Source organism: Bufo gargarizans, chromosome 4, assembly GCF_014858855.1.
Source record: "Bufo gargarizans isolate SCDJY-AF-19 chromosome 4, ASM1485885v1, whole genome shotgun sequence".
Taxonomy (NCBI): Eukaryota; Metazoa; Chordata; class Amphibia; order Anura; family Bufonidae; genus Bufo; species Bufo gargarizans.
In genome coordinates, this window is record NC_058083.1 from 339,167,566 (window position 1) to 339,181,284 (window position 13,719).

At 41.8% G+C, this 13,719-nt stretch overlaps 1 protein-coding gene across 1 annotated transcript in view; it reads left to right on the plus strand.

Moving 5' to 3' along the window:
• The window catches only part of SLC22A3 (solute carrier family 22 member 3), a 330,912-nt gene that overhangs the window by 253,091 nt on the left and 64,102 nt on the right, over window positions 1-13,719 (plus strand). The window lies entirely within an intron of this gene.

Consider the following 13,719-nt stretch of genomic DNA (forward strand, 5'->3'; position numbering starts at 1 on the left):
CAATTGTAATCAGTTATTTTATATAATGAAATATATATGACCATTTTTAATAAAAATTTGTATTTTCACACAATGCATGGCTATTTTAAGTTATAAATATAATTAATAAGGATCTGTAATATGGCTGCTGATATATGGAAGAAAAACTTCATTCTGTTTGCTACACCATTTAAAGGGAATTTCTACTATGTGAACACTTTTATTTACAGCACCTATTCAAGTGTATGTATATTTTTCTGCCTTAGGCCTAATGCACACGACAGTTGTTATTTGCATCCGTTTTTTTTTAGCGGACGCACAATTTGCGGACGCAAAAAACAACTGTCGTGTGCATGAGGCCTAAGGCAGAAAAATATACATACACTTGAATATTAAGTTATAAATATAATTAGTAAGGATCTGTAATATGGCTGCTGATCCATTTAAAGGGAATTTCTACTATGTGTAGCCTTTTATTTACAGCACCTATTCAAGTGTATGTATATTTTTATGTCTTAGGCCTCATGCACACGACAGTTGTTTTTTGCGTCCGTTAAAAAAAACTGATGCGGCATCCTTTTTTTTGGAGGATCAGTTTTTTTTCACAGATCCCTTGTAATAAATGCCTATCCTTGTCCGCAAATGTGAAAAAAGTAGGACATGCACTATTTTTTTTTTGCTGAAGGGAAACACAGACAACGGACACGGAACACAAACAGATGAACTATCAGCATTTTTTGGCTGACCCATTGAAATGAATGGGTCCCCATCCTATCCACAAAAAAAACAAAAACGGAACAGAGGCCGAGAAAAACAACTGTCGTGTGCATGAGGCCATAGTGTAGAACTTTTGTCATACAAAAGATGACACCTGCCATTAGCAGCATCTGAGTGTCAAATCTGTAAGCAGTGATAACTGCAGATGTAAAAATTATGCAGTATATTGTGTTAAATAGTGATGAGTGAAGTTCTAAACAATTTGATCTGCTTCGCCGAATTTCACAAAGAAATTTAATTTGTGATTAATTACTTTGTCACAAAGTGCATTCCTTTGCAATGACGGGGAACGGCAATCGTGCTGCCCCCCGTCATTGAACCGCTCAGGTGCTGTGTTCATCACTGATCACAGTATCTGTCAGGGTCAGGTGTCACACTGGCATTATTCTGATAATTGACAATGATATCTGACCATGTCCAAAAATGAACACTGTACTGATGATACAATTGAGGCCTTTCAGAGAGAGGCCGTTGCGGCCATCTTGATTGAAGACGAAGCACAAAATCTTACAATGTCATCCCGCTGGCCGTGACGGCCTCTCTGTGAGTAAATGGATAAAGTGAGTATGTTTTTGTGTTTTTTTTACTGCCATTTCAGGGAAAATAGATTAGTTACCACGAAGCACGAGGAAATTTGGCAGCGAATCAAATTTTTCCTGAAATTTGAATCGAAGTCAATTAATTTGGCTTCGATGCATTCAACTCTAGTGTTAAAGGGATTCTGTCACCTCGTTTTAGCCTATAGTAATGCGGACATGCACGGATAGATCGCCACTAGCATGTCCGCAATATACCTGTTCTATAGCGCTATTTCCTTTTATTGTGTCTTAAAATTATTTAAATTAGCCTGGTAAGGAGCCCAAGGGGCTGTACTAACCTTCTTGGTGCCCAAAAGGCACTGTGCATCGCAAGATTACGGTGATCTAACTATGAGCAAGGAGGAGATTCGGAGGACGCAGGCGGTGCTGGGCTCCTTCACAGGGTGGCGTGGCTGGGCTCCAAGAAGGTTAGTACATCCCCTTGGGCTCCTTACCAGGCTCATTTACATATCTCTAAAAACATTTTTTAAACACAATAAAAGGACACAGGGCTATGGGACAGGTATATTGCGGACGTGCTAGCGGCGATCTATCCGTGCATGTCCACATTTCTATAGGCTAAAACGAGGTGAAAGAATCCCTTTAAAGTGTAACCAATATGTGGACTGCAAAACATACGGTCGTGTGAATGTAGCCTAATTGTGAATTATGCTTTATTTATTTATTTATTTATTTTACTTTTGTTAGCGAAATAGGTGCCTGAAATTGAGGAGCCTATTGCACTTTAGAATTCTTACTCCCATACACTGCTGTGTATGGAGGTACAGATTCACTGAGGCTGTACAGGCAGGAGCTCCATTGCTATTCGCTGTTCCTGCCTGTACTAGTGCTGCTCTCCTAAATCCTGGCTATGTCAGGCTTTAGCACGCGGGCACGGGCAGATGAAAGATATGCTATAGAGCTCCTGCCCTGCACTTGCTCAGTTCCACTAGTAACCTGCATAAGGCTGAATTCATATGTCCGTGGAACACGGTCCGTGAGATACTGGACTGGCTGCTTGGTGCAGGAGCGCACGGGGGTAATACGAGTGTATTACTATACAGCAGCGGTGGCAAGAAGCGCACAGCGTCATAGCAACCAATGACGCCGTGCTCTCCTGCACTAAGCAGGATGCCAGTCAGGTATCTCACGGACTGTGTTCCATGGACATGTGAAATTAGCCTAACACATCAGCACAGGATATTAGCAGAGAGAAGCAAGGGCAGGTAAGGAGCTCCATAGCACATCGTTCCTCTGTCTGTGCCCGCTCTTCTAAAGTCTGGCATTTCCCATTTATGCCAGGCTTTAAGAGAGCAGCACTAGTACAGGCAGGAGCAGCAGTGTACTATGTGAGGTCCTGCCTTTACAGCATCCGAACTTTAAGAGCCTATTTTGCTAAGAACAGTAAAAAATAATAATAATAATTAAAGCATATTACAAAAAATTCACTGACTCCCATAAAGAGTAGGCTTTAATAAAGGTAGGTAGTGTAAGTTAAGGAACACTGTAAGTCAAGGTGCCTCACACTAGCAACACACAATAAATGTTTTATTTATTTTGTACAATAAATATTCCTATTCTGTCTGTAAAGCAGTTATCATTTTAATACACATTTTGCTACTTGCTTTAAGGCCCCTTTCACACGGGCAAGTATTCAGCGCGGGTGCAATGCGTGAGGTGAATGCATTGCACCCGCACTGAATCCGGACCCATTCATTTCTATGGGGCTGTGCACATGAGCGGTGATTTTCACGCATCACTTGTGCATTGCGTGAAAATCGCAGCATGCTCTATATTCAGCGTTTTTCGTTTCATAGAAGTGAATGGGGCCGTGTGAAAATTGCAAGCATCCGCAAGCAAGTGCGGATGCGGTGCGATTTTCACGCATGGTTGCTAGGTGACGATCGGGCTGGGGACCCGATCTGTATTATTTTCCCTTATAACATGGTTATAAGGGAAAATAATAGCATTCTTAATACAGAATGCAAAGTAAAATAGTGATGGAGGGGTTAAAAATAAAAAAAATAACTCACAGAGTCCACTTGATCGCGTAGTTGCGGATGACGTCACCACAGGTCTTTTGCCAGGTCCTGAAGATAGAACAGAGACTGGCAGCTATGGAGCAGGTAAGTTAACTTTTTTTTTATCTCTCTATCCCTAATTTACTTTGCATTCTGTATTAAAATTGCTATTATTTTCCTTTATAACCATGTTATAAGGGAAAATAATAAAATCTACACAACACCGATCCCAAACCTAAACTTCAGTGATGAACTCCGGGTTTGGGTATGGGTACCAAACATGGCGATTTTTCTCACGCATGTGCAAAATGCATTAAAACGCTTTGCACTTGCACAGAAAAATCGCACATTTTACCGCAACGCACCCGGATCTTATCGGGCCCTCACACGCCACGCTCTTGTGAAAGAGGCCTAAGAGTCAAATCCATATCATTGTTAAATTCTGCTGCATGATCTATTGAAAACATAAAGAGGTGGAGTACACACTGAGCGTCTCTTTTACAAGTTTGCTGATAGACGTAGTGCTGTGACTTTTACACTAACTATTCAAGGGCTCATAAATTATGTGTAAACTGAGTGTGCCTTTTCAAAAGGATAAAATGTAACTTTTATTCAGATCCATTTAAAAATCAATTGAAAAAGGTGGTAACCAAAAGACGCAAAATAGGGTTGGATGGCCAGGGTTTCCCCTGTATACCAGCTGGGGGTCGATGTAGATGGCGGTACTCCTAAGTCACTTCAGCCTGCCGCTACTTTCCCTAGCAAACCCTATCTCAGGTTGGGGAAATCTAGCATGGCTGTATGTCGGAGCACTTGCCCTGAAAAGAGCAACCCCCAGCCTCTGGATACCTTGGGCCTGGTCTAAAAAAATAACCCTCACTTTAAGTAAGGTACTTCTTGCTGAATTATTGCTGCTAGATTGCTTCTACGCGTTTTGCTTATAAGATGAGGCGCTTTAGGAAGCAAGTGTATCTAGTGTCAGCAACGGATTAAGGCAGTGAGGCGAGTGTGAACCTGATTGATGCTCAGTTCGTCCGTATGCACGGGTTGTCTCCAAGTGCCTTTTCATTTTTGCTATTGATTCTGCATCTCTAACTCAGAAGTGTTTATCTCAGATGGTGCATGACATCCGATTAACCCCTTTCAGGACCAAGCCATTTTTCACCTTTCTGCCCAGGCCATTTTTAGCAAATCTGACATGTGTCACTTTATGTGGTAATAACTTTAAAACGCTTTAATTATCCAGGCCATTCTGAGATTGTTTTCTCGTCACATATTGTACTTCATGACAGTGGTAAAATGGAGTCAAAAATATTTCATTTTTATTTATAAAAAACAAACAAATTTACCAAACATTTTGAAAAATTAGCAAATTTCCAAAATTCAATTTCTCTACTTTTATAATAGATAGTAATAACTCCAAAACTTGTTACTAATTTACATTCCCCATATGTCTACTTCATGTTTGGATCATTTTGTGAATGCCATTTTATTTTTTGGGGATGTTAGAAGGCTTAGAAGTTTAGAAGCAAATCTTGAAATTTTTCAGGAAATTTCCAAAACCCACTTTTTGTGGACCATTTCAGGTCTGAAGTCACTTTGTAAGGCTTACATATTAGAAACCACCCAAAAATGACCCCATTTTAGAAACTACACCCCTTAAGGTATTCAAAACTGTTTTTACAAACTTTGTTAACCCTTTAGGTGTTCCACAAGAATTTATGGAAAATAGAGATATAATTGAAAAATTTCACTTTTTTGGCAGATTTTCCATTTTAATATTTTTTTTTCCAGTTACAAAGTAAGGATTAACAGCCAAACAAAACTCAATATTTATTGTCCTGATTCTGTAGTTTACAGAAACACCCCATATGTGGTCGTAAACTGCTGTACGGGCACACGGCATTGTGCAGAAGGAAAGGAACACCATATGGTTTTTGGAAGGCAGATTTCACTGGGATAATTTTAAGCTGCCTTGTCACAATTGAAGACCCCCTGAGGCACCCCTAGAGTAGAATGTTTTGGAAGATTTTCCATTTTAATTCATTTTTTTCCCACTAACAAATCAAGGGTTTATAGCCAAACAAAACAATATTTATTGCCCTGATTCTGTAGTTTACAGAAACACCCCATATGTAGTTGCAAAGTGCTGTAAGGGCACACGGCAGGGTGCAGAAGGAAAGGAACGCCATATGGTTTTTGGAAGGCAGATTTCACTGGGATAATTTTAAGCTGCCATGTCACATTTGTAGACCCCCTGAGGCACCCCTAGAGTAGAAACTCCAAAAAAGTTACCCCATTTTAGAAACTACTCCCTCAAGGTATTCAAAACTGATTCTACAAACTTTGTTAATCCTTTAGGTGTTCCACAAGAATTTATGTAAAATGGAGATGAAATTTCAGAATTCAACTTTTTGGGAAGATTTTCCATTTTAATCAATTTTTTCCACTAACAAATCAAGGGTTAACAGCCAAACAAAACAATATTTATTGCCCTGATTCTGTAGTTTACAGAAACACCCCATATGTAGTTGCAAAGTGCTGTAAGGGCACACGGCAGGGTGCAGAAGGAAAGGAACTCCATATGGTTTTTGGAAGGCAGATTTCACTGGGATAATTTTAAGCTGCCATGTCACATTTGTAGACCTCCTGAGGCACTCCTAGAGTAGAAACTCCCAAAAATGGACCCCATTTTAGACACTACTCCCTCAAGGTATTCAAAACTGATTCTACAAACTTTGTTAATCCTTTTGGTTTTCCACAGGAATTTATGTAAAATGGAGATGAAATTTCAAAATTCAACTTTTTGGGCAGATTTTCCATTTTAATCCATTTTTTCCACTAACAAATCAAGGGTTAACAGCCAAACAAAACTCAATATTTATTGCCCTGATCCTGTAGTTTACAGAAACACCCCATATGTAGTTGTAAACTGCTGTAAGGGCACACGGCAGGGTGCAGAAGAAAAGGAACGCTATATGGTTTTTGGAAGGCAAATTTCACTGGGATAATTTTAGGCTGCCATGTCACATTTGAAAACCCCCTGATGCACCCCTAGAGTGGAAAAGGCAAAAAAATACCCAATTTTGGAAACTACAGGATAAGGTGGCAGTTTTGTTGATACTATTTTAGGGTACATATGAGTTTTGGTTGCTCTATATTACACTTTTTGTGAGGCAAGGTAACAAAAAATAGCTGTCATGTGGTATTTTTATAGAGCAGGTTGTTAGGGACGCGACGATACCTAATATGTCAATTTTTATTTATTTTTTTACATTTAACACAATATCATTTTTGAAACAAAAAAAATCATGTTTCAGTGTCTCCATAGTAATTTTTGGGCAATGGTCTTAGGTAGGAGCTAATTTTTTGCGGGATGAGGTGACATTTAGATTGCTGCTATATGGGGGGCATACGCCTTTTTGATCGCTTGGTCTTGCACTTTTAGTGATGTAAGGTGACAAAATGTTTTTTTTAGTTATCCATTGTATGACCTTGTCTACCTTTGGGGCCTGTTCATACTGGTAGTCTGTGAGGACTGGAGTTAGGGTTTTCTCTACGAGGTGCCCATCTTTCTTTCCTAGTTTCCATGCCTTAATCCGGTATCCCCTTTACTTCCTATGCTTGGTGTGGTGTTTTCCTCCCACACATGAGTGTGACACTGCAGCAGAGACATTCTGGCATAAGGCACACAACTGCTGCAGCCAGTTACTGTCTGCAGTGGTATACTGTGGCTGTGCAGTGTTCATGTGCCATATTCCAATATGTCCCCGTACATGTCCATATCTTCTGGATTGCAGATCCATTTAAGTGAATGGGTCCGAATCAATGATATGGTGTGCACATGACTGGTGCCAGTATATTGCGTACCTGCTGTTTGTGGGCCTCAATACGGGCATGGCTGGAACACATTTATGTGCATGAGCCCTTAGACTTCTGAGGACAATGATTGGCTGCAGCAGTCAAATGCCATATACCAGCATGTCACCACTGCAGTTTGTAAACAAACAGCAGCAAGGGGAGCAGATCAGCAGTGCAAAGAACTGTTCTGGAGAAAGAGGTGAGTTTAACGTCATTTGTTATTTTAAGGCTTTTGGAGGGCTTGTGTGAGATTTTTAACCCCTTTAAGAGGAAACTTGGGAACCCACAGTAGGCAAGACATTTTTAGCTCTATTAGACTCCTGATACTGGCCTGTCCAAAATATATGCAACTGCTAAATTTCTAAAGCAAATTCTCCAGACAAACTTGGTTCAGATTTTCAAGTACTAGGTTCCTTATAACCCACTAAGAAATGTCCCACCAAAAATTGCCTTAAAAAAAAATCAGCATTTTGCAATGACTCTAACAATAGACTCACTAGTGTACAAGAAATGCAATCTTGGATATTTATCAACTTCAGATTATGCGAGTTTGTTCAGATACTATTTACGTATTTACTTAATCTTGTCTTTTCTTGTGTTTGTTACCAAGTATTTCTGTATATTTTTTTTATGTTTCATGCTGGTTTATATATTTCCCTTCACTGTAACTGTTTTCATACATAAAGTTTACTCTTGCTATGATAACACATCTCAAGCTCCATGTGTAGTTCTTTTATTACCATCTAGCTCAATAGTAAGAAAGTTTATCTACATGACGTTTGACTTATTACCTAGCCTGTCATATTATTGTAATTTGATAAAGTCAACTCAGAGTAATGAAAAATATGCATTTTTGTGACCATTGTATTGTATATCTGTAATCACCAACTGGATACACAAACTCTGATCATGCATGCAAAACCCTCAACATGTCTTAAACATCAAGTAGTGTGACTACAAAAAGTGCAAACATTTTTAAATGGTTATGAACAACGTTGCTATTATTTAGCTTCAGAAATGCAAAATTAAGCAACTTTGTAGTTTTCATCAAACATTTGACTGCTGTTTTGCTGCTGTACAGTATGCAAGTATGCAACTGCTTCTGATGTAGAAACAAGGGATGTTCAGCAGCATGCTCATCCTTTTTTCTGGGTGTTAGTATGGATTATGGGGAGAGACATGCCAACATGAGAAAAGTCTGAAACCTTTCTGGAAAAGTCTAAAAACTGTTACTGTGCGTCAGAATGAGAGGCAGGTTGCATATATAGACATGCGCATCATAGTGCAGGCCACCAACATTCCTAACGAACCCCTAGTTAAACCAAAAGAAAAAAAGTATACAGCATCCTTTAATAAAGCAAAAAAAAAAAAAAAAAAACGCTGCGCATCTCTGCAGGTGTCCAAATGACTCTTTAGTGGAACAAAATAAGGACATGGAGACTGTGCCAATAAAGTAGTGGAGAAAAAAAGATTCTTTTAATCCATTTTGTGGCAGTGCAAACACATGCTTTTGAATCCCTTTAGCTGTAGAATGACTGTGCGTTACTTAGGCTTAGTTCACACTTCACTTATTTGATCAGTTATTCTCTTCAGTTCTTGTCAGCTCATAGCAGGTGAGGGTCAAAACCACAGAGCAGGTGCAGATCTATTCATGACACCTAATCTGAGTCTAGGCTTGACTCCTGAATTTCCCCTACAATAAGTGATGGAAATAACTGACCAAATAACAGAAGTGTGAACGTGTTGAGTGTGAGTGTGTTAGCATTAGCTCTAATTTATCTAACTTATCTGTGTGGACTTAACCATGCAGTTAAAACAGAGATAACATGTGATGGTAATATTTGCATGTCTCCAGTGTTTTGGATCCACTCCTTCTTTTGGCTTCCAAATCATGATCAAATCCTGATGCAAAATACTAACCGTGTGATAGAAGCCTAATGGACGCTCAAACGACAGGATCCATTTATATTTTGTTATATGATGGATCAGAAGAACAGAAAAATAAATGGCAATGTCAACACTAGTAGCCCTGTTACAGACTGGTGAGGGTGGCAACAGCATGAAGAGTCACAATAGCGGCTCCAGGTCATCTGTGTCATCATTGCCCTCTAGCTCCTCCTGCTCCTCTCTTGTCGCTTGGGCAGATAAACCACCTAGATCTGTATACAATTCCTGTGCGTTTGTCCTCATCTTGTGCTAGTTCAGCCTCCACAGGACTCAGGTGGCCATGAGCTATAGGTGCCATGTCTTCTGTTCCCTCGCCAATCAGATTTATCAGTATCCCCTCCAGGATGTGAAGGAGTGGAATGACATAATTCATTCCATAGTCCTAGCAAACTGACAAAGTGGCCTCAAAGGGCCTGAGCAAACAGTAGGTGTCACACATGAGCTGCCACTGTCTAACGTCAAAGTCATAAAGAAATTGGTCATGGGTCTCCTCTGCTCATACAGTCAGTCCAACATGTGGAAACGTCACATATGAGGCGATGTGGGGGAACACCAGTCTGCCTTTGCAGCTCAAGGAGGGCGTGTTTTGCATGATAAGAGTTGTTTGAGGCTGGGTTCACACCTGAGCGTTTTACAGCGCGTTCCTACGCGCTGTAAAACGCTCAACAAGGAGAAACCAATGCTTCCCTATGGGAATGGTTCTCACCTGGACGTTTTACAGCGCGTACGATCACGCTGTAAAACGCCCGACGCCCCAAGAAGTACATGAGCTTCTTTGGGGCGTCTTGTCGCGCGTTCCCGTACATAGACTTCCGGTAACGCGCGACAATGGGCGTTCGCTTGTCTCTGTATGCGCGATTGCAAACGCCTGTACAAACGCGCATACAGAGCTCTTCATCGCGAACGCTCAGGTGTGAACCCAGCGTGAGTGCATGCACTGTGTCATTGAAATTTTCAAGACGTTTTGCAGTTAGGTGGAAGACTTCAGGAACCTGGTAACAACCAGATTGAAGACGTGCTCCATGCAGGATGCTTGGCTCAGCCCTCCCTGATGCAGCATGGACAGAATATTTTTCCTGTAATTGGTGACCATGTTTCCTATCTCCAGATGGCGAGGAGACAGCCAGGTTTAAATTTCTTGGTTGATGACCTGGAGCTGTTTCTCCCTGGTGTGATTCCCTTTGCCCAAGATGACCAGGTGCAGAAGCCGTGCTTTGCATAGGTGCTATTCTAGAGGACCACTCTGAACTGTGCCTACAGTGGAGGCTGAATACAAGGTGGAGGATAGGGAGGCTGAGGAGGACATTAGTGCAGAAATCCCACAATTACAATGTCGAGGCAGCATTGCCATCACCTTGCCTGGGCAGGAACCACAATTACCCAGTGAGCTGTAAAGGATATATATTGTCCTTGACCATAGTTAGAGCTCCACACGTCAGTTCTGGCATGAACTGTACCAGATGCCAACAGGCTCATGGACTGGCTCACCTTCTGCTCAACATACATCTTTATGGGATATCTTTAAAAACATCCTAAAATCTCATTGTGAGAGGTACATACCGTATGGGAATAAAAGGTTAAGGAATGAAAAGAAACCAATGTGGATAAATAGAACTGTAAAGAAAGCAATAAATGACAAAAAGAAAGCATATAAATCACTAAAACAGGAGGGTAGCACGGAAGCACTGAAAAACTATAAGGAAAAAAATAGAACATGTAAAAAACAAATAAAAGAGGCCAAACTAGAGACCGAGAGATAAATTGCCAAAGAGAGTCAAACTAAGGCTACTTTCACATTAGCGTTCGATCGGATCCGTTCTGAACGGATCCGCTCATATTAATGCAGACGGTGGCTCCGTTCAGAACGGATCCGTCTGCATTAGAACTTAGAAAATTTTTCTGAGCGGATCCGTTCAGACTTTACATTGAAAGTCAATGGGGGGCGGATCCGCTTGAAGATTGAGCCATATGGTGCCATCTTCAAGCGGATCCGTCCCCATTGACTTACATTGTAAGTCGGAACGGATCCGCTCGCCTCCGCACAGCCAGGCTGACACCCGAACGCTGCTTGCTGAGCGCTGGCAGGCGGATGCATTCTCAGTGGATCCGCCTCCACTGAGAATGCATTAGGGCCAGACGACTGCGTTCAGGGCCGCTTGTGAGCCCCTTCAAACGGAGCTCACGAGCGGACACCTGAACGCAGGTGTGAAAGTAGCCTAACCCTAAAATTTTCTTCAATTATATAAATGTTGAAAAGTATAAATCTGAAGGTGTCAGCCCTTTAAAGAGTAACGAGGGGGAAGTCGCAGAGAGCGACGAGGAGAAAGCAAAGCTGTTAAATATTTTTTTCCCCAATGTATTCACTGAGGAAAATAAACTGACATGCGGAATGTAAAAATAAATTCCCCATTAAAAGTGTCCTGTCTGACCCAGGAAGAAGTACATCAGCGACTTAAAAAGATTAAAATAGACAAATCGCCAGGACCGGATGGCATACACCCCCGTATCCTAAGGGAATTTAGTAATGTCATAGCCAGACCCTTATTTCTGATATTTGTGGATTCTATACTGACAGTGAATGTCCCACAGGATTGGCGCATGGCAAATGTGGTGCCAATATTCAAAAAGGGTCCAACAACAGAGCCTGGAAACTATAGGCCGGTAAGTTTAACATCTGTTGTGGGTAAACTGTTTGAAGGTTTTCTGAGAGATGCTATCTTAGAGCATCTCAACGGAAATAAGCAAATAACACCATATCAATATGGATTCGTGAGGGATCGGTCATGTCAAACTAATTTAATCAGTTTCTATGAGGAGGTAAGTTCTAGACTTGACAGCGGCGAATCAATGGATGTCGTATATCTGGACTTCTCCAAAGCATTTGACATTGTACCACATAAAAGGTTAGTATAAAATGAGAATGCTCGGACTGGGAGAAAACGTCTGTATGTGGGTAAGTAACTGGCTCAATGATAGAAAACAGAGGGTGGTTATTAACGGTACACACAGATTGGGTCACTGTCACTAGTGGGGTACCTCAGGGGTCAGTATTGGGCCCTGTTCTCTTCAATATATTTATTATTGATCTTGTAGAAGGTTTGCATAGTAAAGTATCAATTTTCACAGATGACACTAAACTGTGTACAGTAATTTACACTGAAGAGGACAGTATACTACTACAGAGGGATCTGGATAGATTGGAGGCTTGGGCAGATACTGTAAGTGGCAGATGAGGTTTAACACTGACAAATGTAAAGTTATGCACATGTGAAGGAATAATGCAAGTCACTCGTACATACTAAATGATAAAACACTTGGTAACACTGACATGGAAAAGGATCTAGGAATTTTAATGAACAGCAAACTAAGCTGCAAAAACCAGTGTCAGACAGCTGCTGCCAAGGCCAATAAGATAATGGGTTGCATCAGAAGGGGCATAGATGCCCGCGATAAGAATATAGTCCTGCCACTTTACAAATCACTAGTCAGACCACACATGGAGTACTGTGTACAGTTCTGGGCTCCTGTAAACAAGGCAGACATAGCAGAGCTGGAGACGGTCCAGAAGAGGGCAACTAACGCATGTAGAATACGTGGAATGAAACCCCACCCCCACCCAGGCCAGCTTAAGCAAATGTACCTGCTCCGTTAGCAAGTGTGTCTCCTGTAGGCAGCATATGAGAGGATGTAACGGACGGACACTTTCCAGAATCGCCTTCCTTTTAGTCTTTTCCTTGATGCCCCGAACATTCCAGCTAAGGAATTTAATGCAATCAGCCATTAGTATTAAAAGACAATCTCCTGTACATCAATTGAGTCACAATTCGTACCACGGTAACTTTTTCTCTCTGCCCCGGAGGAAAGCACACCCCCATCCATACCACCCTCAGCCAGCCATACAGCCATTCAGAACCAGAAATGACCTGTCTCATACAGGGGCGTAGCTAGAAATGACTGGGCCCCATAGCAAAAAAATGTATGGGCCCCCCTCCCAGATCTCCCACCCCCACATACCTCTCAGACCTCCCACCCCTTCCAGAGCTCCCACCCAAACACCCCTCCAGTACCTCCCACCCCAGCATCCCCACACTCCTCCAAGACCTCCCACCCCCACACCCATCCTAAATCTCCCACCGCCAGTCCCCAGATATAATGGTCCAGACATAAAGTGTCCTGCTCCCCCCCCACAATTTAATGGTTTAGACCTTGGAGATCCTGCGGCTCCCCCCTCAATAAATTGGTCTAGACCTCCAGGGTCCTGCTCCCCCTAAATATAATGGTCCAGACCTCCAGGGTCCTGCTCCCCCTCCTCCCAAGATATAATGGTCCAGTGTCGTGTTCCCCCCTATATAATGGTCCAGACCATACCTCCAGGTCCTGCTCCCCCCTTCTCCTTAAATGTACTGGTCCAGACCTCCAGGGTCCTGCTCCCCCCTTTTCCTTAAATGTACTGGTCCAGACTTCCAGGGTCCTGCTCCCCCCTCCTCCCTAGGTATAATGGTCCAGGACTCCAGAGTAAATTTTACCAGTCCCAAAGTCAGCCAGCCCTCACCTCA